The following is a 12,995-nucleotide window of genomic DNA, read 5'->3' on the forward strand; positions in this document are numbered from 1 at the left end:
AGACGTAGATCAGACAGGTTTGTCAGAGAAGAAGCCAGCCCTGTGAAGATCCAGGTTCAGAACTTATTTTGAAGGAAAAGCCAAAAAAAAAAGATGGTTTGGGAGTTATGTGTGTTTATTTGTTGTGTTTGTTTTAGTTGAGTAACTGAGTGGCATGATTTCATAAACTAAGGAAGACTGGAGCAGAGGCTCATCCAGGGATGGGGCAAATCTAGAGTATGGATTGGGTGTGCTGGGTTGTAGTGGTTGCATATAACACCCAGCATTCATCACATCACGTGCCCTCCTTAATGCCCATCACCCAGTTACCCCACCCATCCACCCACCTCCAGCAACGCTCAGTTTGTTTCCCGGAGTCCAGAGTCTCTTATGGTTTGTCTCCCCTCTGACTTCTTCCCATTCAGTTTTCCCTCCCTTCCCCTATGATCCTCTATGCTATTTCTTATATTCCACATAAGAGTGAAACCATATGATAATTGTCTTTCTCTGATCGACTTATTTCACTTAGCATAATACCCTCCAGTTCCAACCATGTCAATGTAAATGGTAGGTATTCATCCTTTCTGATGGCTAAGTAATATTCCATTGTATATATGAACCACATCTTCTTTATCCATTCAGCTGTTGAAGGACATCTTAGCTCCTTCCACAGTTTGGCTATTGTGGACATTGTTGCTATGAACATTGGGGTGCATGTGCCCTTCTTTTCATTATATCTGTATCTCTGGGGTAAACACCCAGTAGTGCAACTGCTGGGTCATAGGGTAGCTCTATTTTTAACATCTTGAGGAACCTCCATAGTGTTTTCCAGAGTGGCTGTACCAGCTTGCATTCCCACCTACAGTGTAAGAGGGTTCCCCTTTCTCCACATCCTCACCAACATTTGTTATTCCCTGTCTTGTTAATTTTAGCCATTCTAACTCGTGTGAGGTGACATCTTAATGAATACATAAGACAGTTGCATGACTGATACTCGTTGGGGAACTTGAGAGTGAACAAATTAATATGGGATACAGTCATGTGCCAGCAGATCATATTTATAGCTATGGAATTGGATAAAAGGAATAAGTATAGATTAAGTGTAGGTCTTAGGGCAAAACCTTGGGTAATTTAAGATTTAGGAGAGTGAGAATAATGGCCGGAAATACAGGAGGAAAACCAATAGAATTACACCAGCCAAGAAAAGGAGGTATATCAAGGAGGAGGAACGTGTCATCAGTAGCAAAGGCTTCTGAGGAATTAAGTATATGAGGACAAAAAAGCAGCCGCTGGACTTGGCAATGTGAATGTCAATGGGAACACTGACAATGATGGTTTCAGTGGAGCGAATGAGGAGAGTTAAGGAGATGATATACAACACAGACACTATTTTAGTAAGTTTCACTGTTTAGGAGAACAAAAATAATGGTTCGATAGCTGCAAAGTGATTCCCCCCACCCAGGGCTCAAGAGGAAATGAGGAGGACGTAGATCATTGGGCTTAACCAAGTATGGGGTTCAATAAGTTAAGTCCAACCAAGAGAGAAAACCAGGTAAGAAGTGTAAGGGTATTTGCCAGATTATAGAATGCAGACTTGGTTGGTAGAGAAGTGAAGGTCCCAGGGAACAGAGAGTTAGGGGAACGAAGGAGTTTTAGAATTCATGAGTTGGTATTCTCAATGCGATAGTTACTGGAATAAAGTGGAAGATAGGAAGTGGCGATCAGAGGGAAGGATGCTTGAAATTGAGATTTCAGAGGTGGTGTGTTGTTACTGAAAAAGAAATAAACACAGGGGAGAGCGGTCCCAGCATGTTGAGGAAAGGGTTGTTGTTGGTGAGAAAATCAGACCCCAAGATTCCAAGTAGTTAGACCACCTGCCGTCCAAGGGACATACTGAGGCCCTGATAACAAGGACAGGGATAGGGACAAGAGGAACACAGTGAATCAGATCTTCGAGAATCACTGACCAAGAGGGGTCGGGGGATGGAGGTAGTGAGTAGAGCTAGGCTGGGAGGAGTCTGATCAGATTTCAGGATCTTCCCAGCAGAAATGGTGTGGAGGTGGCAATGCAGGGAAAGGGAGACACAGTCTTCCCTACAGGATACGGGAGATCACAGCCTCCACTTGAATGTGGTTCCAGAGAATTCTTCAGAAAGGTTTCAGAAGCCTGGGGAAATGGGCGGAATCGAGTAGTATAGGGTAATCTGGAAATAAAAGCCAGGAGCTGATGGATGTCAGAGAAGCTTGGATTTCCAGGGACCACAAGGATGAGAGTGGTCCCCAGGGCTCCTTAAAGCTAGAGGCAACCAGTACAGACCAGAGTCCAGAGTTTTGAGGGCCATCTACCGAGAGAAGTCTGCACATGCTGTCATATTCCTATAAGAAATGATTTCATTTTCCCACAAGTGACCATGACAGTAATCTTTCAGAGGGAAGATGGATCTGATGGGGCAGTTGGACACTGGGCAGAGCCAAAGCACACCCCCTTAGGAGTAGAAGTTTCTAGTAAATGGTTGACAAAGACAAATCTGAAGTCCCTCAATAGAGCTCCAGTGCTAGAGAAGAGTCTGGTATATATTAGAGGCTCAAGAATGAAAAAATTACTTAATGAAAAAGATTGCAGGGGTCCTGGAATGTGTGAGGACTTGGCCTCCAGAGAGAGGCTGAAGAAGTAAACTCTTGTCACACAGTCACCCAGCGAGGAAAGGCCACCAAGTGGATACTGTGTGGCTACCATGGATGCTTTTCCAGCCCAAGGGGACAGCATGGTTCACTAGCAGTGAAAGTGTTGTTATTACTGTTGACTCATTTGGTGTTATTTTAAGTCTTCGATCCTTTCAAAAACAAAACCCAAAAAACTTCCAGGATTCCAAAGTGTGTTTCAAAGACAGAAAGCTTGAGAGTCATACGGTGCATGGCTTGCAATCAGGATAATCCTCCACTGATAATTCATATATTCAGCATAAGGCCCACGAAGGGCCATCCACTTTCCACATGCCAAGTAGTTCTTTCCTAGGAAAAGTAGAATTTGCAAGCCTAAATTGATCCCACTCCCAGTTATCTCCTATTATTTCAGTTACATGGCCTTGAGTTCTCCAAACAAACTTAATTTTCATCACATCGAGTAACAAAGGACCGGCCACGCTGATCTATGATGGAGAAGGTAGGGTGCACAAAATCAAATGGCAATATGTTGCCGCTGCTCTAAAAAAGAATTGTTACTCTAGAGAACAGTCTTTTCCTAAATGGCTATAAAGACCCCACGCTCCCGAAAAGTCAGAAGAAAAATTACCTCCCAGCTTGTACATTTATTTTTATGGTTGCCTTTGACTGTTCCCTCCCAATCCTGCCTGCAATGTACCCCAGTGCTTGTCAATTCCCAGACCTAATCCTACACCAGTTTCCAGAGTCCCAACTGGGCCAGTTTGCTGAAATGACATGATACGCTCTGCTTTTGTCAGGCATCCAAGTCAAGAATTATAAAGTGAATGAGTCTATCTGTCTTTATAAGTGCATTGTGAACTTTATAGTTTAATATTAAACTTGCATCATAAAAAATGGCTCATAAATGGCTAATAAAAGCCTAGTTTACAGCTTATAAAGTGCATCAGTACTTTACACGGGTTTTGCTTAGAAAGATTTATGTGCCAGCTCTTTGTCTCCCGGTTAAAGATTATTTCCCCCACAAAACCATTAAAAATAACTATGGAAAAATGGCCCTTTGGTTGAACTCCATGTGGTACCAAATTCGAGGTGTCCTGGAAATTCGAGCCCAGTGTTGCTGGTGCTTATGATGTCACAGGAAATGCCTGGGGTTCCAGGCAGGTCCCAGGGCGGGTGGCACCACGATGTCTGCCCTCCTGGGGGGCGCGGCGAGCTCAGACGCATTGGCAGGAACCTTGACATTGAGCCGTGTCTACACAACCCTTAGTCTGGAATCCGGTGTCAGCCCCAGGACTGAGGGCGCAAAGGGCTTTGTGAGAACAGCCGAAAGGCCCCCAGACCAAGCCTTGAACCTGAGTGGGTGCGCTCCTGCCAAGAGCACTTGGAAGCTCCTTTCGTGAGTTCTGCGAGGAGGTTCCTGCTGGTTCCTCGGGCCTCCCTCACTGTCTCCTCCACTCAACGCGCCGGTGACAGATGTGCCTGCAATCCACTCGCCCCCTCCGCCCTATTTCACTTTTTATTACCCATTGCGCTGCTTTCTCCAGGTTTATATACTTCATTATGTTCTCTGCTGTCACTTCTCTTATTTCATTTTTGATTTTTATTCTACCTCGGCGGCTGGCAGCTCTGCTGCCATCCTTCCCCCCGCTCCTGCCTCCCTGGGCCCCTCTGTACCCCCAGAGCCCGGGGTCCTCCATCCTGTACTCATTTCCAACTCTTGAGATGTTGGCAAGGGGGCGGTGCTCTGTGCACAGTGCCCGGATGTGGGGGCAGGATGCCCGGCCAGGGTCCTGCACTGATTTTGCCAGTAGGGACATTTGGGGGCATTTAGTTAGCTTTTGAGCTAATTTTGAGTCAAATGAAAAAAAGGGAATTAATGAACAAATGATCTCCAAGGTGACAAACAATTCTGAGGACACCTTATCTACAGAATGTGGACACGAGCTTCTCCGCTTCCCATCCCAGATTGTTCTAGGATGAAATGAGATTATGGCATTCAAAGATCTCCAAGCACTCTAATGGGCTTTCCATACTGAAAGGTTATATTAATTTTTGAAGGGTGATTTCAGCATCTCCTTGTCGGCAGACTATTTTTTTTTTTTATATCTCAAGATCAAGTCATCAAGAATCTTACATGGGAGCGGTCTTGTGTTTTTCTCAAGACAGGAAAGGCACTCAGTCATCCTTGCATTTACAAAACTAGGAGCAAGAAAGACAAAAGAAGTAAAGAGCACCTGTTCTGCCCTTCACTCAGCTTTCTAAGAAAACAAAGGTACCAGACTATTCCATAAGAAGAGTTGCTCTGGGACCTGCTTGAAGGAGAAAAGACCGCTGCTACATCCTTAGGGCAGAAAATTCCTGATAATTCTACAACAACATGGAATGGGTTTCAATTTTAGTGATTTGGAAAGTGAGGAGCTTCTCCTATTGAATTGCTCCATCAGTGCCAAAGACTGGCGTCTAGAGCTGTTTGGGCCCACCGGGGAGCTGTAAGAACTCAGGACCTTCTGCGTCTTCATTTCCAAACATTGAAGGAAAGCCAGATCTTTTCATCAAGTGTAGCAAATACAAGATCAGGGTGTTATATATGGGGTGCATTCTTTGTCCATTGTAAGGAACTTCTTCCTCCAACAAAATGCGGTGCTCAAGATAAAAGTTCCATGACCCCAGTCCCCTGATAATGGCCAAAGGGAGTAGTCCAAGGTTAATTCTTGCCCCAGGATTCATGTACCCGAGTCTGAGAAGAGACCATGCTTTAATCTAAATGATAATAAAGCTGGGAAATTTAGCCAGGTGCCCTGTGATTCTGGCCCACGTGATCACTCATATGTCATGATGGCCCGATTCTTCAGAAGCTGGCCTCGATCTAGTATTCCCAACTCATTTCAGACCAGAGCTCACTTGCCACCTAGACTCTCATCGTGGAGAACGGACTGTGGGTTCCCCAACTCTGCCATGCCTGTTCACAACTCCACACATTCGTGTATTCTTTTTTCCTCTGTCTGGAACATTCTCCCCACGATTTACCTATCTGGAAACCTCCAACTGTTCCCTCAAGGCTCCGCCCAAGCTCTGTGATCACTCTGAAACCTCCCTCTATGCTATAAACCACAGATTTATTCGCACTCAAGACACAATTGTTGAAGTGTCCAGTGAACACCGCCAAAACTGAGTTCAACCCAGAGGATACTGCAGAAATCCACAGGATGAACAGACCATGCTTCTGCCATCAAGGAGTTAATCGTCAAGTTGCGGAGTGAGATTAATTCCATGAAACAATATGAGAGAATGTACAATCAAGCCCCAATTTGGGCAGTGCAGATTTTAAATGCCAAAGGAGTTGAGAGAAGGAGAAAATCCAGCACAGCTGAATCTGCAAACATTCCAGCTCATGGCTCACATGTACGCAGCAGCTGAAAATAGTATGCGCCTACCAATTGTTCCGCCACGAGCAAACTATTGAAATTTTCTCCCCAGCAAGGGTAAGGGAGAAGAAACACAGGGAGGGAGAAGAAAGTACCTGATTATAAACATGCTCACCTAGGAGGCGAAACAGAGTAGAAATGCAAACGAGGTTGTCAAAATTTGCTTCACCTCTTTCGCCAAGCAATTCCACTTGTGGGTGTTTATCCGAGAGAAAGATTCTGAATGTACAACGAGCTGGCGTTGTTAGTAATGGAGAAAAATTGCAAAGAGTCCATCAGTAGGAAAATGGTTGAGCACATTTTGCTGTAGCCGTCGTCCTATTGCAGCCATTAACAGAGGATGGTGTGTTTTCTTTTTTATGTACTGTCAGGGGAAGACCATCACGATCTATTATTAAACGGAAAACAACAGCCAAGTGTAGAAACATTGCTATAATATAAATGAGTTTATATAAAACATGGAGGCAGGGGCGCCTGGGTGGCTCAGTCGGTTAAGTGTCTGCCTTCGGCTCAGGTTGTGGTCTCGGGGTCCTGGGATCGAGCCCTGTGTTGGGCTCCCTGCTCAGCGGGGAGCCTGCTTCTCCCTCTTCCTCTGTTGCTCCCACTGCTCATGCTCTCTCTATCTCTCTCAAATAAATAAAATCTTAAAAAAAAACATGGAGGCAGAAAATATTGTTTCTCTGTACAATCATTCATTCATTCATCAATCATTCAACAGTTATCTTTTGGGCTCCTATTATGTGCCAGGCAATGTCCTGATGGTTAGAGAATCCTCGGTGAAAAAATAGGAAAATTCCTTGCGCTTCTAGAGGTTGGACAAGACAGACATGAAGCCAAGAAGCAAGTATACTTGGATCAGATGACAGTAAGTGGCAGAGAGGAAAATAAGGCAGTGTGAGACAAGGAGCGCCTGGGGAGGGGACATTGCTCTCTGGATAGGGTGACAGGGGGAGCAGAGACCTGAAGGAGGTGAGGGTGCTGAGAACATCTAGGGACAGAGCATTCTAGGCACAGGGACTAGCCAGTGTGAGTGTCCAGTGGCCAGGATGGGGCAGAATGTGTGAAGGAAGCGGGACTGGTAAAAGGATTATCAGACAGAGAGGAAGGAAGGCCACTTTATAGAGAGCTCTGGAGCCCATCCTGAAGACTCCAGCTTTTACCCTGAATGAGACAACAAGCCACTGGCGTCTTGGGCAGAGACCGGACATGATCTAAGTGCTGTTTCAACCTGGGCCACCCGGCTGCTGTGTTGAGAAGAGATTGTTGGGGGCCAGGAGTGGAAGCAGGGAGATCATTTAGGAGGCTAATGAAATGAGGAAATACTCGTGCCTAGGACCAGATGACAGCAGGGAACTGGGAAGAACTGGCTGAGTTCCCATTGCATTTTTTTTAAAGATTTTATTTATTTGAGAGAGAGAGAGCACAGAGGGAGAGGGAGAAGCAGGCTTCCCGCGGAGCAGGGAGCCCAATGTGGGACTCGATCCTAGGACCCTGAGACCATGACCTGAGCCAAAGGCAGATGCTTAACCACTGAGCCAGCAGGCGCCCCTCCCATTGCATTTTGAAGGTGGAGCTAACAAGATTTAGCAATGGAGTGACCGTGGAATGTGACCAAAGAAGTTGTTTTCTTTTTTCCAAAGCAAATGAAAGAACAAAATGGCCATTAACAGAGATGGGGACAACTATGGGAGAAACAGGTTTAGGGGAGAATATGGGTAGATAAGCTGAGAACATAAGTGTGTGGATAATTTAGATGCATTTCCCCTGCTTGCCCTCATCTCTTCTCTTTGTATTCCAGACCAGTAGCTAAGCTCTGTAATTCCCAGAGCCAGGGATTTGAGTAGGGCAGAAACAGAAGTGGCCTCCAAGCCCAAGGATTCTTACTGTGTGAAAGACTCTTCAAACCTCATGGAGGGAATGGGATGGGATCTTTGAGCAGAGGAACAAGAAAAGTCACTTGAGGATAAAGAGCTAGAGAAAGGACATCTTCCCCATGAGTAGGAAGGGAGAAGTCTGAGGTTTCCAGATCCAGGAACCAGGTGCCACTCTTGTCCCACTACGGATGCAGCAGAAACTTGGAGAAGCAGCAGGGTGGCCTGGTCCTTAGGCTCTGGGTCGGCGGCCTTTGGGGAATCTTCCTGCCCCGAGCAGAGTAGGGGGGAAGCAGAGAGCCATACTTTAGGAAGACCATAAGAGTGGGGACAAGCAACATCTGAGGAATAACCTGTGAGGACCAATGACCAGGCAGAAGGGGTTCTGCCATGCTTTAGCATTGCCGAAGACCTGCCATTGGGCCCAATGCAATGGCGATCTCCAAAATGTCTGCAATTAAATTTCCTGCCAGCTTGACAAGAGTGAGGGGTGGCGATCAGATATCACACTGAGTTGTGGAAAATGAAAAACATGCTATTTCTTGAACATCTGAATGAGTGTGGCTAGATTTATGGGCAACAGACAGGAAAATGCATATCAAAGGCCTAAAGGAATAGAGTCCAAACTGCTTCACTCTGTGAGTTCTGTGTATTTTGACTATTTTCCCCAAAAATCTGTGGCATACTTGTATAATTAGTATTATTTTATTAAAGATTTTATTGATTTACTTTTAGAGAGAGAGAGCATGAACTGGGCAGGGGGAAGGCAAGCGGGAGGGAGAAGGACAAGCAGACTCCACTCTGAGTGGGGAGCCCAATGCGGGGCTTGATCCCAGGACCCTGAGATCATGACCTGAACCGAAACCAAGAGACGCCCAACCAACTGAGCCACCCAGGTGCCCCTAATCAGTATTATTTTCTTTTACCCTCACCTCATTTTGAAGCCCAGTTCTTAAGAAACCCTGGTAAAGACTCTTTTGTCATTGCATTTGGCTATACACAGCTTTTATCCCATGCAGTAACAAAAGGTTTCTTAAGGAAGGGAACATAAATTCATTTTTCTTGCAAATGAAACTACATTTTAAATACGCCAGGTAAAATAACTCAATAAAGAAATTTCACAAAAGCCACTTGTCAAGTGAACGTCCTCCTGCGCGCGCACACCCCCAACACATCTGATTTAAGAGATCCATCTGCTTGGCACAGCTGATTGCACTTAAGTACACCATGCTTTCAGACATGTAGAATCTATCTTCACAATACCTCTCTTGTATCATCAGCTTGTTCCAGAGACTAAGAATCCTGAACAGGAGGAAAAGATGGATGGTTTGACTGCAGATAGTTACTGCAGGAGTGAGCTCAATGGTGTACAAATTGCTTCAAGGAAGGAGGGCCTCCTTCCCAGTAGCTGCCTTGTTGAGTAAGGCAGGAGCCCGTGGTCTCCTTGGGCCATTCTAACAGCAGGGAGCATTCAATAAAGTCAGACTCTCAGAGTCCTCAGAGATGACTTGATGGTCCTCGATGTGCCCAATGGGCCCAGGGAGTCCTCCCAAGCAAATAGAGACCCATATGCAACAGTAATGTAGAGTATGAAGGGCCACATTATGTCGAGACACCTAGGGCCCCATCAGCATCAGTGAGCCTACCTCCTATCCAAATGGCCAACCTCCCTTGGCTGCTGTGATAAGTATTAGCTCTGCAACCTGTCCGGGCTCAGGAAACTGTGTGCATCCTAATCCAAGAAGCTCTTTGGGCCTGGACTGACCTCATTCAAGTCTTCCTAAGGCCAATCTTTCAAGTGGCTCCAAAGAACATGGGATCAGGTATTGTGAACACCTGGCTGGCTGGTGGTTGAGGAATCTGCCTCATTCCCTGTTTTCCACAAACCTTTCCAAGAGGAACTCTGATCTCATGGGTCTCTGCCCTGAAGTCCTCCCCACTATGGCTACCAAGATGCACCCTCCACTACTCATTCCAAAGCACGCTGTGCTCCCTGCCCCAACAAATCTCTCTCCCGTGCTTAGGCCATTCAGCCGGGGAGTGATCAATAAATTCAGCTTCACCAAGTCTTCGCAGCACACCTTTCCTCGGGATCAGTGATGTAACTTGTGGGGCCCGGCGCATGAAGAAACTGTGGGGTCCCGTTGTTTGGAAATTATTTAAGAATTTAATACAAGTTAAAAATTGTTAAGCATTTCAAGACAGCATCAGCTAGAGCATTAAACCAAGCAGGAGCCCTTTCCAGGCTCTGTGAAATTGCATGTATCACATACCCGGGAGGCCGCGACCCCTTCTGCCTAGGTTCCATGGCCAAACCCCATTCAGTAATGGGACAGCAATGCTTTCTGGGGCTCTGTCCCAAAAGACAGGGTGCCCTGGGTCAGACCAGAGGAGAACAACCCAGGCCAGTCCAGGTTGCAAGGGGTCACGAGGTGAGCCAATGGGGTCATCCTGGAATCACACCATGTACAGGGGACAGAAAGACAAATTGCCAGGAGGGGATCTTTCGAGGTCATAAAGGGCAAAAAAAAAAAAAAAATCACTTGGGGAGTCACTTTAGGAGTTTAAAGAGGCAGGAGAGGGAGGGGGATTTCTGAATATCCAGAGTATACACTAACCTCACTGAAATATCTCTACACCAGGAGGAAGCTTCTTCCTTATTACACAGATGAGAAAGCTGAGTTTCAGGCAGAATCGGGAATTTGCTTCAACTTAATGCAAGTGGCAAGTCATGAGCAAATGAGCTGTCGCTGTGTCTTTGTCTTAAGGAAACCACTTTGAGACAATTTTTTGATATCCTCGCTAAATTTAAATTTCCCCAAGTGAACAAACAATAATAGGAACCACTCGATGTCATTACACTATTATGTACCAGATACCGTGCTGAGGACTTGTGCATGTCCTACATTGAAATCTCCCCCAAACACTTAAAATGTGGGCAGTGTGTTCTTACTTTGCAGTGATGGAAAGGTTAAGAAAATTGCCCACAGCTCACGTATCTAGTAAAAGGGACGGCCACATTTCAAATCCAGAAACAGCTGTCTCTAAGACCATTAACCACTGTGCCCTTCTGCTTTATTTAACCATGAGGCAAACATTTCCAGCACCAGAGCAAGACTTGGAAGAAGGTACGTGGAAATGCAGATGAGCCTTTTTGAAGACTGTGTCTCTTCTGCCTACATCATAGGAGTTACTAAATACAGTACCCCACAGGTACAGAGCTTCTCATCAGTACTCCCACTGAGAGTTTGGATCTTTGGCTTTTAAAATTGACATCATCAGAAAGTAAAGATGAGAAGGGTTAAAACTTTGTTAAGAGAACAGCAATGGTCCACAGTAGATCAACTATGGAAAGAGCCCAGATGTCCATCGACAGATGAATGGATAAAGAAAATGTGGTATATATATATGTATGTGTATATATATATACACACACACACACAATGGAACATTACTCAGCCATGAAAAAGAATGACATCTTACATTTGCAACAACATGGATGGAACTTGAGGGTATTAATTTAAGCTAAATAAGTCAGTCAGAGAAAGACAATTATCACATGATTTCACTCACATGTGGAATTTAAGAGACAAAACAGAGAATCAGAGAGGAAGGGAGGGAAAAATAAAATAAGATGAAATCAGAGAGGGAGACAAACCATAAGAAACCCTTGACCAAAGGAAACAAACTGAGGGTTGCCGGGGGGAGCGGGGGGTAACTGGGTGATGGGCATTAAAGAGTGCACTTGATGTAATGAGCACTGGGTGTTATATGCAACTGATGAATCACGAAATTACCTCTGAAACTAATAATACAGTATATGTTAATTAATTGAATTTAAATAAAATAAGATTTAAAAAAAAAAAACCAAAACTTTGTTAAGAGAGACAGCAATAAAGACAACCACATTAGGCAGGAGAGTGGTCTTGGGTCCAGGAAACACCACCAACTGGCTGGTGTCCCTGGGTCTCTGGGGCTTGCTACTTGCATGGGTTGAAATGAGCTTAATTGGAGGAAGTAATTGCTAAAGGCCTAATTAAGCTCTACGATTCTTAGAATTTCTATTATCTACAGAAGTCTCACAGAACTTACAATATTGCTGATTCCTTTCTTTGTGGGTTTGTTTGTTCATTTACTTGGTTGGTTGGACCCAAAAGCTTCTGGGCTTACCTTCCTTGGACGTTTCTATGATCAACTCCTAAGAGCAATTACAGAGATCTACCAACAGAAATACTGGAGAACAAGTAAAGTCTCATGTATCCTATGACTGCTCCTAAAATCAAAGGGCCTGCAAGTCTCATTTCTATCATAAATGCTACAGAATGGTGATGCCACCCCATCTAGCAAGAGTGTTAAACCAGGCAGCCCCACCGGCGGGGCTAGGACTCAGATAAAGAGCCAGCAACACTCTCCCACAAGTCTACCCAACATCTGCCCTCAGACAACAACACTGTTCCATTGCTCCTGGCAACCCTTCTCCTTCTCTGGCTGTTTTTGGTCTTCTGGAAGGTCCAGGCTCAATAATCCCTCCCCAGGCCCTTCCTTGCCATTGGTCCTGAGCATATGTTAGGTTCTATAGTTCTGACCCTTGGGATTCTTTCTTGAGTCAATTTCCTCTTGGCTTCATTTATTTCTGGCCACTCCAAAGAGCCACCCACCCACCCAAACCTGATCCCCCAACATGCCAAGTGGCATCTGACCTGGCCCATTATAAGAGAAATGTGGAGTTACTTGATGTCAAGAGGCTTGGTCTCATGTCGTAACTTTGCTTTCATTTCTTCATAGAAAAGCAGAGATCACAATACACCATGTTAGTTTGGTTTAATGATTAAATCTCTAAAATTGACAACTCAGGATTCAGATGCCAGGATTCAGAGTGATGGAGAAGAGGAAGGAAGGTGAGGGTTCCAGAATTAGCACATCCGGAAAGTTACCCTTTACCACGGTACCAAATGAAGCAGCTGAGATTGGTTACATTCACTGAAATTCAAGATCAGTCATTTTACAGAAAATGATTTTGATGAAGCGAATTCAATCTGCAATTCTGGGTTTTAAG

The sequence above is a fragment of the Leptonychotes weddellii genome, chromosome 5, assembly GCF_054177405.1.
Source record: "Leptonychotes weddellii isolate Sample4059 chromosome 5, ASM5417740v2, whole genome shotgun sequence".
Taxonomy (NCBI): domain Eukaryota; kingdom Metazoa; phylum Chordata; class Mammalia; order Carnivora; family Phocidae; genus Leptonychotes; species Leptonychotes weddellii.